The sequence below is a fragment of the Dipteris shenzhenensis genome, chromosome 4 (genome assembly GCF_047967505.1).
Source record: "Dipteris shenzhenensis isolate YYH24624 ecotype China chromosome 4, Dip_SZ_1.0, whole genome shotgun sequence".
Taxonomy (NCBI): domain Eukaryota; kingdom Viridiplantae; phylum Streptophyta; class Polypodiopsida; order Gleicheniales; family Dipteridaceae; genus Dipteris; species Dipteris shenzhenensis.
In genome coordinates this window covers 22934176-22952105 of record NC_141599.1, presented here as the reverse complement: position 1 = coordinate 22952105, position 17930 = coordinate 22934176, and positions in this window count along the sequence as shown.

Below are 17930 nucleotides of genomic sequence, written 5' to 3'. Positions count from 1 at the left end.
ATATTTCTGGAAAACAAGTAATTGGCTACAAATCATCCATCAAAACTATAGTATTGTATCCTGATTATTCCCTATAACATAAAAAGATGGATACGAGGCATCCACACTTGTGATCATGCACTTTTTTTGATTCTATGGTGTAGAAGCATACTCCTATTTTGGAGACTTATGTAGTATCTTTGTCTATTGAAGATTTTGGTGGCCAATCTGTGTGTTCTCAAACTCACAAAGTGTGTGTACTCAAACTCCAGTAGTTCATGGCGTTGATATGCTAGCAGTCCACTACTAAGTTGCTGATGCTTTGTAATTGACCTGCAGGCTTATGATTGGATAAGCTCACTAGACGCACGTGAATCTATGTAATAGTCCAACAAATGCTTGTTGATTGATTGTGCTTAAGGACAGATAAGACTACTAGCATTTATCTATAGTATCAGAAGACTATCAATTGTGGCTATGGGCAAAGAAAGCCAAAAGTACAAGAATCGCACAGTATCCCAGCTATAGTCTAAGTCACCATGGCATGTAAGGGAGGCTTATATACCATTTTTGTGCTCAAGCTAACCTAGTTGATTTGTCTTCACGCATTGTTATGTATCCAGGTGAGCACTTCCATGCAAAGTCCCTTTTAATTTGCAAGTATTAAATTCATGTATTTTTAACATGAACATCATATACTCTCATTAGCACTCTTAAGCTAATCCCCTATTGTAGACAAATAATTTTATTATCATTCAAATACTCCCATTAATACATTATGAATCCATATTCAAGTATCATCAATCATGATGCTCAGGCTTCCATTATGTAACATGAGCCTTAAAACCTATCTTAAGGCTTTTGACCTCCTCGCATGTCAAGGATTATCGGACTTTTAATAGCAATAAGTCAATGTTAAGGTTTAACAATGAGTTCCAATCCAACATTGTCATAAAAAGCACATGCATGCATGTGGTGTGTGTGTGTGGAAGACTTGACATTACCCCTTTGCATGGTGAAATGACTAGAGATTAAAGCTGGAGAATGGAAAGAAAGTAAAACTTATTGCATTAAAGAAAACGTTTGAATAAGTAGGTGAACCCCTAAAAGTTACCAAGCGGTGGGCAATTTTGTAAAAATAATTTTGCATAAATTACGTAAAAGTAGAGCTTGAACAAGTCCTAGCAAAAGCATCACTTTTATTGAAGAGGGGAGTCTACATACCTACCACCATCCAATAAGAAAACATGGTAAGAACCAGCTTAACTTTAATTGGGAAGACAAGTGTCATTAACACCCCTCCCTTGTTATCAGGGTCACAATAAAATAGTGGTTTAAGCACAGACTTAGACAGCTCGATGTGGAATTTAAAGGTGTAAAAAAGGTGGGAATTATAGCTTGTGGAGTGGGGTGAGTCAATTGTAGTGAGCATTGGAAGGGTGAATTAAACTTGAGGTAAATAAGGAGGGGAGAGAAAATGTACAAGAAAAATTGATCAAAGTAGTGAGAATATGGGAGCTGGGAAATTTTATTTGTGGGAAATTGTAAAGGGAAATTTTTTAAGGGAATAGTTAAAGGGACGATAAGGGGAATCATAAAGGGTGATAATGAGAGGAAATTAAATAAATAGATAGGAGGGAGATAAAAAGGAAGGGGGATTTTTATAATAAAGAGAAGGAGGGGGTAACAAATAAAATATCAATAGACATGAGAATTCAAAGTTTAAATAATGAGATAAAAGGTTAAATGATGAGTTAAGAAGATAATAAAGTAAGGAATAAAGTGAGGATTAAAGGGAGAAATAAAGGAAAAAGTAAAGAGAGAAATAAAGAGGGAAAATTAGGGTTAAAGTATTTATATATAGAAAGAAATTTAAACATTATAAAGGGACATATACCATGAAAATATTAAAAAAGGGGGGGATAAGTTTAAATGAAATTGGTTAGAAAGTAATGAAGAGATGAAAGGAAGAAAGTGAAACAGCCTAAGTGGGAGATTAGATTGAAGCTCAAACATGAAAATAAAAAGGGTAAATAATGCAAGGATACAAGAGGAGTGCAAAAGAAAAGGAAGGGGAGAGGGATTATAGAACTAAGAGAGAGGGGAGAGAGGGAAGGGGGGATTGGTTTAATAACCATAATGAAATAAATAACTGAAAGTAAAAGGAACCTGTGAATCCATGAGGAGCTCTGAGGGGAGAGAAGGTGGTGAAGTCCAGGTAGGTGGATGCGCACAAAGACACCAGAATGGGGGAGGTGTGGGGCCACAATCATAGACTATGTGGTAGCATAGTAAAGGTATGCGTAGCTACTGTGGTGCAGATAGGGGCACGAATAGCAATGGGAGACTAGCGAGGGAAAGAGTCACAGAGCACAAGAGCGGAAAGTAGTAGGATGGGGTTAGGAGAAACTGAGGGGATTTTGAGAAAACAACTAGAAGATTTTTGGAAGTGTGAGGGAGTAGGTTCTAATAGAGGGAGTTTAAATAGATTGGTAGTGCACATAGTCAGGATATGAAATGAATGGAAGTGCATGCGCCATGAATTAAGAAGGTCGCTAGTCAAGGTAGTCAGATAATAAACGCGAGGGGTGGCTGATTAACACTATAATTTGTAGCAAGGATGGTTGCAATCAGGGAAGGCAGGGTGTGACATGGTTAAATCATAATGAGGCATGGAGATCGAGCGTTGAGGAGCCCAAGAAAGTCATCACACAGGGGGTTACGTGTAGGACTAACTGCATGATTGGGGGAGGGGATAGTAAAAAGGGTATAGGTTAAGTGTGGGAAGGGGGTTACAGGGGGAGAGTAGTGGGGGGGGTGCGGGTTAAGTTTGGTAGAACTAGATTAAAAGATAGTGAAAAGTCTAGAGAGAGAGAGAGAGAGAAAGATAACCTAGTAGAAAAAAAGGAAAAATAAGAAATAAGAAAAAATAAACAGATGTTGAAAAGGAAAAAATTAAAGAAATATTAAAAAGGAAAAAATAAAATTGAAAAAAGGGGGATAAGGTAGTCGGATAGGGGGTAAAAAAAGGGAAAATGCACACTGTGTTTGGGGGGGGAATAAAAAAGTATTAGGAAAAAATGGGAATATATTAAAAAGGGTATAAACTAGTAAAAAGGAAAATAAAAGGGAATAATTAGGAGTAAAAATAAAAAATTAAAGTAGGAGATAAGGAGGATAAGTTAATAACTAAGTAGAGATTTTATAAAAAATAAGAAAGCAAAAGTAATAAGTGAATATTAATGGTGGAAATTAAAAAGGAATTTAAAATAGGAAATAGAGAAGAGAAATTCATAAAAAGATTTTAAGAAGATAAAGAAGTAAATTAGAGAGAATAAAAAAGAATAAAAAAGAAAAATAAGGGGGTTTGAGGATAAAAGGGAAAAATAGATTAAAGGAGGAATTTGAGTGGAGAGTGGGAGAAAAGAAGGAAAAATCAGGGAGAGGAATTGAATAGGGGTGGGAAGGGGGGGAGGGGAAATAAGGTGGGAAGAAAAAGGAACAAAGGTTTAAACAAAAGGAAGAAAGGGTAGGAAGTGTGTGTGTGTGTGTGTGTGTGTGTGTGTGTGTAATTAGAGGGAGTGTAACTAAGCTAGGCAATGAAAAGAAAAAAAAACTGAAAATTAAGAGAAAACTTTAAAAATTAAGAAAGAATCAGGGGGAATATAATGAGCTAGAAAGAGGGGATAAGTTGGGAAACGGTTTTCAAGGAAAAAAAGGTAATTAGTATGGTCAAAAGGAAAAAAGAGGATAGTATGTGTGTGTGTTGTGACTTTACAAAACCCCTTCCCATAGTGAAATGAAAATACGATAAAGACAGACCATGGATTAAAAGGAGAAAACTGATGTTTTAATGAAAAGTTTTAACATGGTGATTGCCTACTAACGTTTTACAAAAAAGTTCACTTTTATTGAAGACAGAAGTTTGCATACCTACCACCATCCAATAAGAAAAACATGGTAATGACCAGCTTATACTTTGTTTAGAAGACAATTGTCATAAACACCCCTCCCTTGTTATCACGGTGATTGGAGTGACCATGAGTTTAGGGGAAAAGTGTAGGATAAAGGGAAATTATAACTTGGAATCATTATGGAGGAGATAAATAAGGAAAAGATACAATAGAAAAAGGGGGGGGTTTAAGAATTTGGTATGAAGGAAATGAAAATTTCTAGAAATAAGAATTTATACAAAAAGAGAAGGGGTGGAAGAAAAACAACAGAAAAAAGGGGGGGGGTAAGAATTTGGTATGAAGGAAATTGAAATTTCTAGAAAGAATAATTTCTACAAAAAGAGAACGGGTGGAAGAGAAAAAAATTAAGATTAAGCTTTACAAGTAAAATAAATAAACTTACCAAGGGACATAAAAGAATATAGGTTACAAATTAGACCCTTGAGACCATGGATGGTGGGGAGGCTAAAGGATTAGAATTGCAAGTCGAAAATTTAAGTGAGAATTTAGTAAAACTAAACCATTAAAGGAGTTGTAAATATAAAAGAGGTAGGAATTTTACAAGGTAGAGAATGGAGGAAAATATATAAATATAGGAAGTTAAGAACCATCAGTGAGATAATCTAGAAAGAAAGATTGCATGTAATAGTATTAAAAAATAAGAGAGTGAAACAATGATATAACATTAAAAGTAATAAAATGGGAGGGAAGACAAAAATGGATAATAGAATAAGGTATTAGGAAGGGGTAATGAAGAGAAGAGAAATAAATAAATAACATTAAAGAAAGTTGGGGGGGTGTAATGATGGTAAAAGAGAAACATAAAGGAATGCAAGAGAAAATCTACGTAGGCGATACGTAGACTTCACTTATGAATCCATGATCTAGGAGAAAGGTAGAGTGGTGGGGGAGAGTGATGGCCACACATGGAAGCGGAGGGAGCCGTATACAAAAGGTGACAGTAGGGAGAGTGGTGTAGAGGCACGGTGGGCGAACCACCCACTCCCCTAACTTCCAACTCCCTGCTCCCCCGACTTTCCCTCTCTCCTAATGTCCAACTAGATTTCTGTCGCATCCCACTATCCCAACTGTCTATTAAAACCCCACCTCTACCACCCCACCAACTCTGCTTCCTACTCTATCCAGAGCTGCATCCTACCTCCTCTGTCAATGACTCCAGTGTCGATTGCCTCCAACCTTCCTCCATACCTTCTCTGCCCACTAACATGTCTATAGCTCTCTTTGCGAGCATACAATGCCTCTACATTGCTCTACTAGTTGATGTTGCCCCCATAGCTTAGGGAGAGGAAAAGCACCATTGAGAACCAAGGATGTTGTTGGCAATACCAAGGATGATAGAATGATACTCTTTTATAGGATTAGTATCATTAAGGTCAATGGCAGCAAGATTGAGGCACCTCTCTAAAGTCTAGCAAGGGCACCATGACTTTCATTACGAGAGAACTTTAGGAGTTTGATCTAGTCATTGAAAGAAAGTGTTTTGATAAGTAGAGGGATACTTTTAGCAAGCGCTTCGAGATCATGAGTTCTAATCATGCGAAGAACTTAGATTGTTGAAAACAAGTAAGTACCATTTGGGATGTAGGTTGTTGAGAGATTTCAACTAGAGCGAGATGTCCCATGAATGTTTCTTAAAAGAGAGGAAACAAGGTTAGAAAAACAATAATTAGGGAAAGGAGTCAAGAAGCCAAAAGAGGACTTAATGATTTAAGTGTACTATGTGCAACCATCCAAAGTTGTAGGGGAAAGAGCATGTGTGTGGAAGATTTTACAAAACCCCTTTCCATAGTGAAATGAAAACCATGTGGAGATAGACCATGGATTCAAAGAGAAAACTATTGTGTTTAATGAAAAGTTTTAACATGTACGTGATTGCCTACTCATGTTTATACAAAAAAGGTCGACAAGAGGTAAGCATTTTGCTAAAGTTCATAGAATGCATAATTGCACAAAAAGATTGAGCTTTGACAAGTCATAGCAAGCATCACTTTTATTGGAGGGGAGTCTGAATACCTCCCACCATCCAACAAGAAATGCATGGTAAGAACCAACTTATACCTTAGTTGGGAAGATAGGTGTTATAAATGTTAGATATCAATGCTCCACTCTCGTGTAGCTATGCAGGAACCAGCTAACTCTACTGGTAAGCCCCACATATGAGGAGAAGGCATTTGAGTAGCTCGGTTATCCGATAGGTCCTGGTTTGGACACCAGATGGGGGCCATGTGTGGCCTGATGGCTGGACGGCTTCAGATAGAGTTGGCACACCACCAACTAGGCTACATGCAAGTGCGAGAAGGCATCCCTTGATTGACCGCACTGAGGGTAGATGGAGCATTTCCTGGGGCAGCCCAGTCTCGGGTTGCGGAGCCCGTTTGTAGCCTCATATGATCCTGGATGGCTCTGGGCCGAACGGCGATCGTAGGTCAGCTGCTCTATTTTGCACACCGGTTCTATCGTATGGTCAGTGGCCTATTTTGAGACCGACCCCCAGTCGACCGTTTTGGGCAGACTGGGTCGATCACCCAATTGAGCCTAACCGACTACAACTGGTGGCTATATAAGAGCAAGCCCATGAAGCCCATTTCATCACTGGCTACAACAACCCTGATTCCTTAGCATCTAGCCTCCCTCTTCTACTATTTCCAGCATGCCATCGAAGCTTCTTTCACAGGAGTGTACGGTTGGGAGGCAGCGCCATCTATTGTATCAATTCTACAGTAATCAAATTTTTGATTTTCCATACTATCTTGTTTTCTCTCTCGCGTACGAGATCCTGTTATCTATTGAGCACAGACGACGTATTATTTTCTTACATGGTATCAGAGCCTGGACTCTAGCGAGAAGATTTGGTAGTATGTTTTTTGTTTGCGAGCAGATTGTGAGAGATGGCCCAACCTGCAAGACTGTGAATCCCACCGTTTGGCAAAAGCGAAAAGTTGGACGGCTCTAACTATCCACTCTGGAAGTTCAAGATGAAGACCATCCTAAGCGCATATGAGCTTTGGGACACTCCTACTTGGGTGGACGTGAGGCCGGTTGCGAGATCGGATCTAGCCAATGTAGGACAACAGATAGTACCAACTGCAGATGAGATTCTCATGCGGACAAGAAGAAATGCAGATGCGTTGTGTTCTATTGTCTGCAGTGTTAGTGATTCCATCATGGCATTAATTCAACATGTCACCACAGCAAAGGAGGCATGGACGGTCTTGAAAAATCAGTACGAGACCACAAATCAGATGTGGATTCAAAATCTGGAGACTCAACTCGTGAACGAGAAGTTGTCTGAGTCTGAAGCGGCAGAGAAGTTCATCACCAGGGTGAAGAATCTATGCGATCAGATGACTGCGATTGGCATCACCATCACCAGTGAGAATCTAGCACGAAGGTGCGTACGGATTCTCCCACCAAAGTACGACGGTCTTCTTACGACATGCAGAACAAAAATCTGCCCCTCAACTTTGAGGATTTCAGCGCGATGCTTCTAGAGGAGGAGATGTGTCAAAAGATGATTGGAGAAGATTTGGCTTTCTGGACCGGATCAAAGAAAGGTAAGGGTAAGGAATCTAGTAACCCATCTTCTTATGATAAAAAAGAGAAAGAAGAAGATCAAGTGCTTCTATTGCAACAAGGCAGGGCACAAGCAGAATGAGTGCCAAAAGAAGATTGCAGATGAGAAGAACAGAGTAAAGAAAGAGTCCACCAGCAACAGCGTGTAGGCAGTACCAGTAGAGCTATTCATCGCAATTGAGGAGATTTGCACGAAGGCAGTTCATGTACCTGCAGATGAACCGTGGATCCATTGACAGTGGTGCATCATGCCACATGACCAGTCAGAAGGATTGGTATACCTCTCTACAGCCGATAGGGAATGACATACTGGTAGCAGTCGGCAATGATGCAAAATGTCCAGCAAAAGGAAAAGGTACAATTGCTCTCAAGTCAGATGGAGTTGTAAAATAGTTGTCCGATGTTCTTTATGTGCCAGATATCAAGAGGAACTTGTTGTTCGTTTCCACGATCATAGATCGGGACCTCAAAGTTTAATTCGATAAGAATGGTGCACAGATTCTGGATCTTCAAGGGAAGGTCATTGGTAAAGGTACACGGCGCAACAACATTTACGAACTCTCAGCTTTCAGTGCTCGAGCGGATGTGAAGAACACTAAGCTGTGGCATGAGAGGTTTGGTCATCTAAACCTTAGTTCTTTGAAGGAGATGCATAAAAGTGGAATGATTGGAGACCTACCAGAAATTTTAGATCTGCCCGATGTATGTAAAGCTTGCATGATGGGCAAGCAGCATCGGCATCCCTTTCCTAAAGAGGCTAGCAGGGCAAAGGCTCCTCTAGAGCTCATTCACACGGACCTCTGTGGAAAGATGGAGATGGAAGCTTTGGGTGGTTCCTACTACTTCATGACGCTGCCTACAACTACAGTAGAAGGATATGGATATACTTCCTGAAGACTAAAGACGAGGCTTTTAGTAGGTTTAAGGAATGGCATGTAATGGTTGAGAAAGAAATAGGGAGGAAGGTGAAGAAGTTGAGATCAAACAGAGGTGGAGAGTTCACATCAACTGAATTCGAAAGTTACTGCAAAAGTCATAGAATCAAGAGGCAGAACCCCTGCCACATACATCACAGCAAAATGGAGTAGCAGAATGCAAGATGCATGTCATCTGTGAAATGGGCCGGAGTATGATGAAAGAGAAAGATTTGCCAAAGTTTTTCTGGGCTGAAGCATGTAACACTATAGTTTACATCTTGAATCGTAGCTACACGAAGGCTGTGAATGGGATGACTTCACTGCAAGCCTTCTCTGGTAAGAAACCTTTAGCTGCACATTTCAGAGTTTTTGGATGTGACTATTTTGTGCATGTCCCTGATGCTACCAGGACCAAATGGGAATCGAAGAGCCAGAAGTGTATTTTCTTGGGCTATAGTGAAGAGGCAAAGGGTTACCGTCTCTATAACCCTGTTACCAAGAAGGTAATTGTAAGTCGCAATGTGGTCTTCTCAAAACAACCACATCATTTAGAGGAGGATGCTTCCTTCCCAAACAACCAGAAGCAAGATATCCATCTAGTACCACCACCAGTAGCAGATGGAACTCCCCCAATGGTGCTTGGGAGGATTCAAGACAAAGAAGATGAAGAAGAGCCTATAGAACCACAATGGAAATTGCTATTCCCAAAGTGGGTAAAGTAGCTTTTGGATGGCAGAGAACCTCCAACCATTGAGGAGGAACCATCTGAACACCGCCGCTCCAAGAGATTAGAGGAGCAAAGAAGGGTGCAGGAACACGTGGTCAACTATGCTTTGATGATAGAAGTGATCCGTGCTGATGAACCCAAGTGTCTTGAAGAGGCACAGGGTGATGATAGATGGATGGAGGCTATGTAGTCGGAGTATGGCTCCATAATGAAGAACAACACTTGGGACCTTGTGGATCGACCACCAAAATGCAAGGTAATCGGAACCAAGTGGGTGTACAAGACCAAGTACAAGTCCGACGGCACGTTGGATAAGTACAAGGCTTGGCTCATGGCAAAAGGATTTGCACAGGTACATGGTTTTGATTATCAAGATACTTTTGCTCCCATAGCTCAACTACCCACAATTCGCAGTGTTTTGGCTTTAGCTGCCAAGGGAAGTTGGCCCGTGTTTCAGAGGGATGTGAAATCCGCCTTTCTAAAGGGAGATCTAAAGGAGGAGGTACACATGGAACAACCACCAGGTTTTGAGATCCCCAGTTCAGAAGGTAAAGTGTGCAAACTGAAGAAGACACTTTATGGGCTGAAACAGGCCCCACGAGCGTGGTACCAGTGAATTGATGCCTAATTTCTGCAAAATAGGTTCAGGAGGAGCCCATCTAATGCAAATTTGTATATCTTCAGAGAAGGAGGTAGGTGTATGATCGTGGTCCTTTATGTGGATGACCTTGTCATAATAGGGAACCATGAAGAGAAGATCTCACAGACGAAGCATTTGCTAGGAAGAGAGTTTGAAATGACAGACCTCGGACTAATGCATTTCTATTTGGGGATTGAAGTTTGGCAGGAGCCGAAACAGATCTTCATTTCACAGCTAAAGTATGCTGGAGAGATACTGAAGGCATTTGGCATGGCTGAGTGCAAGACAGTTGATACCCCTATGGAGGTTGACGCAAAGCTCTCAAACGAGGATTCATCACCACTGGTGGATGAAGTGAAGTACAGAAGGCTTGTGGGCAGCTTGATTTACCTGTGCAACACACGGTCGGACATCAGTTTTGCAACTGGTGTACTAAGCAGGTTTTCCAATAAGCCCCGAGAGAACCATTGGAGGGTAGGGATGCGGGTGCTGAAATACATCAAAGGCACACTTGATTATGGCACCACCTATACCAAGGGCAACATCTTGACCGGATTCTGTGACTCAGATTGGGCAGGAGACGTGGACAATAGGAGATCAGTGACAGGGTACTGTTTCTTACTTGGATCAGGAGTTGTGTCATGGGTCAGCAAGAAGCAACCCACAGTTGCTCTTTCTTCTACCGAGGCCGAGTACAAATCTGCATGCTTTGCTTCTTGCAAGGCAGTGTGGTTGAGGAGGATTTTGGGGGAAATGGGTGTAGTGCAGAACAAGCCTACGCAGTTATCATGTGACAATCAGAGTTGCATGGTGATTGCAAAGAACCCAGTGTTCCATGCTCGCACAAAACACATTGAGATTCAATATCACTTTGTATGCGAGCTCATCATGGATGGAGAGGTCAACTTGGTGCACTATCCGACTACAGAGAATGCTATGGACATCTTCATGAAGGCTCTTCGAAGAGACTTGCTGGAGAGGCATCTTCATCGACTTGGCATTGGGCCGAAAAAGTAAGTTAACTTGCGGGTGGACATTGAGGGGGGGGTGTTAGATATCAAACCATGAGTTTAGGGGAAGTGTAGGATAGAGGGAAATAACTTTGAGTCATTATGGAGGGGATTAACAAGGAAAATATAAAACAAAAAAAAGGGGGGGGGGTAAGAATTTGGTATGAAGGAAATGAAAATTTATAGACATAATAATTTATACAAAAAGAGAAGGTGTAGAAGAGAGAGAAAAATTTTAAGCTTTACTATAAAAATTAATCACAATAAATAAACTTACCAAGGGATATAAAAGAATATAGGGTACAAATTAGACCCTTAAGACCATGGATAGTGGGGAGGGCAAAGGATTACAAATGCAAGTTAAAAATCTAAGCAAAAATTTAGTAAAACTAGACCATTAAGGGAGTTGTAAATACAAAAGAGGGAGGGATTTTACAAGGTAGAGAATGGAGGAAAATATAGAAATATAGGAAGTTGAGAATCATCGGTTAGATAATCTCGAGAGAAAGATTGCATGTAGTAAAATTAAAAAATAAGAGAGTGAAACAATGATATAACATTAAAAGTAATAAGGTGGGACCAAAGAAGAAAATGGATAATAGAATAAGGTATTAGGAAGGGGGAAAGGGGTAACAGAGAGAAGAGAAATAAATAAATAACATTAAAGAAAGGTTGGGGGGGTGTAATGATGGTAAAAGAGAAATTTAAAGGAATACAAGATAAAATCCACATAGGCGAGACACAAAATTCACGTGTGAATCCATGATATAGGAGAACAGTAGATAGTGGAGTGTGATGGCCACATAGGGAAAAGCGGAGGGAGCTATGGAGAGCGACAGTAGGTAGAGCAGTGGAGAGACATGGTGGGCCTAGGCCAATATAGCTGCCGGCATAGAGTAGTGTAGAGCCATTGTATGCTCAAGCAAAGAGAGCTTCAGATGCATTAGTTGGCAAAGGAGGTAGGCAGGACGGTTGCAAACAATCGACACTCGAGTGGTTACCAAAGGAGGTGGGATGCAGATTTGGGCAAAGCTCGTGGGGCATTCCAGAAAGGGAGCGCGGGGGGATTTAATAGACAGTTGGGATAGTAGAGAGGGGATGAAAGTCTAGTCGGACGTTGGGGGAGAGAAAAAGTCAGGGGAGCGCGGGTTGGAAATCAAGCGTGTAGTTGACATTTAAGGGAGGGGGAAAGTCGATGAAGATAGTCGGGGATGGGAGGTCATCGTCAATTGGGCTAGGGAGTGTTGTTAGATATAGTTAGGGGTTAGGCAATGTAGTTAGAGTATTAGGGGGTAGGGGGAGTAGTTAGAGTAAATGGGGCCCGGTTGGAGAGTGTTGTTAGGGGAGTGGAGAGAGAGGGGGTAGGAAATATAGAGTTTAAAAAGAGAGAAGGGGGAGAGGAAAAAAGGGGTAGTTTGAGAAAAGAGAGAGAGTGTGTTAGGGAGAGAGGATAAATAGATAGATAGAGAGAGAGAGAGAGAGAGAGAGAGAGAGAGAGAGAGAGAGGGGGGGGGGGGGGATAAGTAGAGAGAGGAAAATATGGTGAGAGGGGGGGATTTGAGAGAGAGGGGATCGAGGAGAGAAAAGATAGAGATAGAGAATGGAAAGGGGGAGGGGGGGTGGAGTGGATAGAGAGGGGATACAAAGAGAGAGAGAGAGAGAGAGAGAGAGAGAGAGAGAGAGATGGAAAGGGGGAGGGGGGGTGGAGTGGATAGAGAGGGGAATACACATAGAGAGAGAGAGAGAGAGAGAGAGAGAGAGAGAGAGAGAGAGAGATGGAAAGGGGGAGGGGGGGTGGGGTGGATAGAGAGGGGAATACACATAGAGAGAGAGAGAGAGAGAGAGAGAGAGAGAGAGAGAGAGAGAGAGAGAGTTGGGTATATTCCAAAGACAATGCTTTGCTTTAAAAAGCGGAAGTTCAAATGGCACAGCTAAAAATTAAGTATTCCATTTTATCTATCCATAAATGAAAATATTAATATTTAGAAGATTCTTGACACTATTTGGATGGCCCAAATGTTGATAGATAAAATAATGAATTAACAAGATGTGAAGTGGTGGATGAGAAGGGAGGAGATTCTTAGCTTTTATTGGTGTCTTTTAATGGCTTGCTTTTTTGCACTAAGACTTTTACTTTTTAATCATTATGGTTTGCCACCTTGATGGATAGTTGGAACTATGCTACCACACAAAAAGTCCTACATATACACTATGTGGCCCAGTCTCCCTTGTTTGTGATGAATTGATTTTGGATTTTATAGCATTTATCTACTACTTTTTTTAACATATTAATTAGACTACTCACTTCTCAACAAACCTAGGTCCCACTTTTCATGCATTTTATTCACCATCAATGTCACCACTTTCCATTGATGGAAAATAAATTTCATTGTCTTAAATTGTGTTCACGTTCCCTTTGTCTATTGCATTACTCATTGCTATTTGTACCCTTTTAAGATGAGCTATTCATGGGGGATAATCAAACACTTATCTAAGGAGATCTCAAGTTAGTCAATTAGCTGCTATTAGGCTCAGTCTTGACCTAGCCTTTGTATGTTCTTGATTTACTCTAGCCGATTGGCATATATACATGTGAGGCAAATCTCATTTGCACTCATTCTTTCTAAGCTACCAGCGTTTGCATTTCTTGCTTGCATCTTTGGAGTCTCCTTGCTTCTTGCATCCCTTCGTCTCCTCTAAAGGTTATGGGCCCACACAACCTTAGCTCTTGATAATCCGCATCCTGCGTACTCTTAGTTGGCTACCTACCTCTACTCTCTACCTACCTACATCTTCTCTCTCAGCAACTCATTAAAGACACTATGGCTTTCGATCCTATCACCCTGCTCAATTCTTGTGTGATCGAGTGCCTCGAAGGTCCGAACTACGAACTATGGAAGTGGAAAATCCACATGATTTTGGAAGAAAAGAACCTATGGACCATCGTCAATGGCGACGAAATAGGTCCATGGCTCAATGTTCCTCCTCCCACAGAGCTTGGTAGCCAATCCTCCACTCCGACCATCACCCCTCTTGCTGAAGGAACAACTGCTCCTCCTGTAAATACTTCCTCGATACAAGCCATTGTGCCTCCAATTGATCGATCTGTAGCCGTTGCTGCATGGAACACACGTGAATGACAAGCAAAGCTCATTCTTTTCTTGACCTTGGGAGATGTCCCAACAAGTCAAGTCCAAGATTGTGACACTGCCAACAATGAAGTCTAGGAGTTGCTGCACACAACCTATGAGGAAAGCAAAGTTGGCAGCACTCTCACACTCCAACGCAGTATTGGCAATCTCAAGCTCAAAGAAGGCAAAGTAATCACACCACACATCGAAAAAATCAAAAGTCTAGCTTGACAACTCGACGCTGCCGCGACACCAATGCCCAACAATCAGCTCGCCTTCACCATCTTGGGAAGTATGCCTCCCTCCTTTGACCCTCTTATCATGACCATAGAAGGATGGGGGGACGAAATCAATGTCTGTAGCATCACCATTTGACTCCTCTAGGAGGAGGCACAGAGCAAGAGTCTAAACTCTCCTATAGAACATGCACTATTAGGAGGACCGCCACCTTTTTCAAAGATACCTCTTCTCCAAAACCCCCCCCTTGAAGAAGCCTTTTCATCATGAATGGCCACCCTCAACAAGTAGTGGTCGTCAGAGACAATGGCTCCATCAGTGCAATTGGCATTGGCTCTATCTATCTCTCCCTTCCAAATGGTAAACATGGCGTTCTCCAGAATGTTCTTCACGTCCCCAACCTCGCCAATAATCTCATGTCTGTCTCTGTTCTTGATCAACGAGGATTTGACATCCAATTCCGCTAAGGCCAATGCAACCTTCTCCATCATGGTACCGTCTATCCCTATGGAACACATTCCAGAGGACTATACCGCCTGACCGCCACAACATCCTGTCCTTCCAGAGACCATGCTCTTGTTGTTGTTACACATGCTCACCATGACTCCCTCTGGAACAGACGCTTCGGCCATGTTAACACCGTCAAATTGGAGCTCGTGGCTCAACATCAAATGATCAAGGATTTCCCTTATCAAAAGGGCGCTGATGCCACTCTCTGCAAATGTTGCATCTACGGCAAGGATCACAAGGAGCTGTTCAACCAAAATTCAAAGAATTCAAGGCGCTCGCCGAGAATCAAACTGGCAAAACACTCAAGCACCTGTGCTCTGACAATAGAGGCGAATACATAAATCAATGGTTTAACAACCTCTATCGTGTCACCGCAGATTCACAATCCCTTACACACCCAAGCAAAATTCACTAGCAGAAGGCCGCAATCGGGTCATCATGGAGATGACTCATTGCATGCTTCACCACTGTAGAAGGCTTCCACCATTGCATTCTACTTGCACAATAGGGTCCCCACCAAATCAATTGTCAACACCACACCGTATGCTCTTTGGCAGAACAAGAAGCCACGTGTCCACCATTTATGTGTCTTCAGCTACCCAATCTTCACCCACGTACTTGCTAAATAGCATGACAAACTAGATCCACGTGGAGCTCCTGGCCTCTTTGTTGGCTATACCACAAACAACACGTGCACTCACCAGCCACACAATCCCCATCCTCTTCTCTACCAATCATTCCCCTACCTCATTGGCCCTATCGTCCCACTCACCTCTCAAGACATTTCCCCAACACATTCCATCCCACCCTTGCCCACATCTCCACTGAGCCACGCACCATCTCCACTGAGCCATGCACCATCTGCATCACTAACCTGTCGCCTTGGGAAATCACCCATGGTTGCACCACCCGTTGCCACTAGTCACACTTCCACCTTTCATGTCGACGAATCCAGCAACCCACCTCTCCAACATGATCCACCAAACAATGCTCCTCTTCCTTTCATCCCTTCACCTGACAATTCATCGCCTCCTTTGCCCACCCCAACCTATTCTCCTCCCCCCATACAACGTTCCACTCGTCCTTGCCAACCACCACTGCTCTTCAATGAATCCATCTTCCTTGGCCCACTGATCCCATCCCTTCAAGAAGCCCAAGCATCGCCCGTCTAGCCCGAATGGGAATCTGCCATGGGGGATGAGCTCCTGTCTATTCAACGAAATCATACTTGGGAAATGGTACCTCTACCACCTGGACGACGCGCCATAAGCTCTAAATGGGTATTCAAAATCAAATTCCTCCCCAACGATAAAATATCCAGATTCAAAGCCCGCCTAATTGCTCGAGGATTCACTCAGATGGAGGGTATTGACTTTACCAATACCTTTGCACCTGTCATTCACATTGCATCCATTCATTTCCTTCTCGCATGGGCCATAGACATCTTCACATTCACCAAATGGACGTTTAGATTGCCTTCCTCCACAACGACCTTGATGAAGAAATATACCTTCAACACTGCAGCAGCGATCATTCTCCATGACCGATTCTGGACCCTTACACTACTGCCTCGACATCCACCAAGTCACACATGATCGCATGAATGTGGCAAAATATGGCTTCACCAACATCGATATGTCCAAATGCTCCTCGAAAGATTCCACATGCAGGATTGCCATCTTGTCCGCACACCCCTTGATCTGAATGTTCACCTCACAACAAGCATGTCCCCCTCCAATACCATAGAGCAACAAGCGATGACTACCACTCCGTATCACCAACTGATTGGATCCCTGATGTATGCCATGGTCTGCACATGACCTGACATAGTATGCCATGGTTTGCACACGACCTAACATAGCCACTACCGTCACCAAGCTTGCACGATTCATGGTCAACCCCGATCCCTCACATTGGCATGTTGCCAAACATGTCCTTTGATACCTCAAAGGTACCTTCACTATCGGCATTTCCTATTCTACACAAGCACCTCACCTTCAAGGATTCACTGATTCAACGATTAAAGGTCCACAAGTGGGTTTGTCACTGGGCCGGTGACATCGATGATTGAAGGTCCACCAGTGGGTTTGTCTATCTTTTAGCAGGAGGACCAATCTCAGTCATGCACCAAACAACGATCTGTTGCTTTATCTTCCACTGAAGCGGAGTATATCTCCGTTTGCCATGTTGCTAAGGAGCATGTTTGGCTCACACAACTCGCCAAAGAAATCGGCATTTAGTTCGACACATCCATCTTGTTCAACGACGACAACAATGGATGCATTTGCCTTAGCAAGAATGGCTATCATTACAAATGTAGCAAGCACGTCGACATCTAGTACCACTTTGTACGAGACCTCATTCAAAACAAAGAGATCACATTACACTCTACTGTCGAATTGCAGACATGCTTGCAGATCTCTCTATCAAACCTTTTGCCAAGGACCGTTTTAAGTTCCTTCGCACTGGCATTGGATTTCTCCACACTCCTCAGACACTAGTTTGAGGGAGGGTTTGGGGGATAATCAAACACATATCTAAAGAGATCTTAAGTTAGTTAGTCAATTAGCTGTTAGGCTCAATGGGTAGGTCTTGACCCGGCCTTTGTATGTTCTTGATTTACTCCAGCCGATGGGCATATATACACGTGAGGCAGATCTCATCCGCACTCAATCTATTTGAGCTACCGGCATTTCATTTCTCGCTTGCATCTTTGGAGTCTCCTTGCTCCTTGCATCCCTTCGTCTCCTCCAATTCATACTCATTTGGTTTTGAAGGAAAAGAGCTTGGACTTGACATTGCTCGATCAGTAAACTTGAATAATAATGGTACCAAGAAGTTGGATTGCTCAAAATCTAGTTGTTTAGAAGGTGAATCAACATAGCTTTCACGATTCATTAAGCCATAATGAGGCTTCTATTTTACTATTAGCAAAAGAATTCTACCTTTGTATAAGCTTTAGAATCATGTGATTGTACTATCAAACGTTTTTAACATACTTTAAACCTTGCTTATCAAATGCCTTCTATGCTAACCTACTAAAGTGACAAAATGAAATAAATAAATAAAATTAATCTTAAATACTACCTAAGATGACAATGAATGAACGATCATTCTTTCTACTAATGTGAAATACTACTAGTCTAAGTCTAACACAAGCATGTACTATCTAAATAACTTAATAACACTAAGGATGATACAACATTACCACCCACATTTTTATAAAACTAAC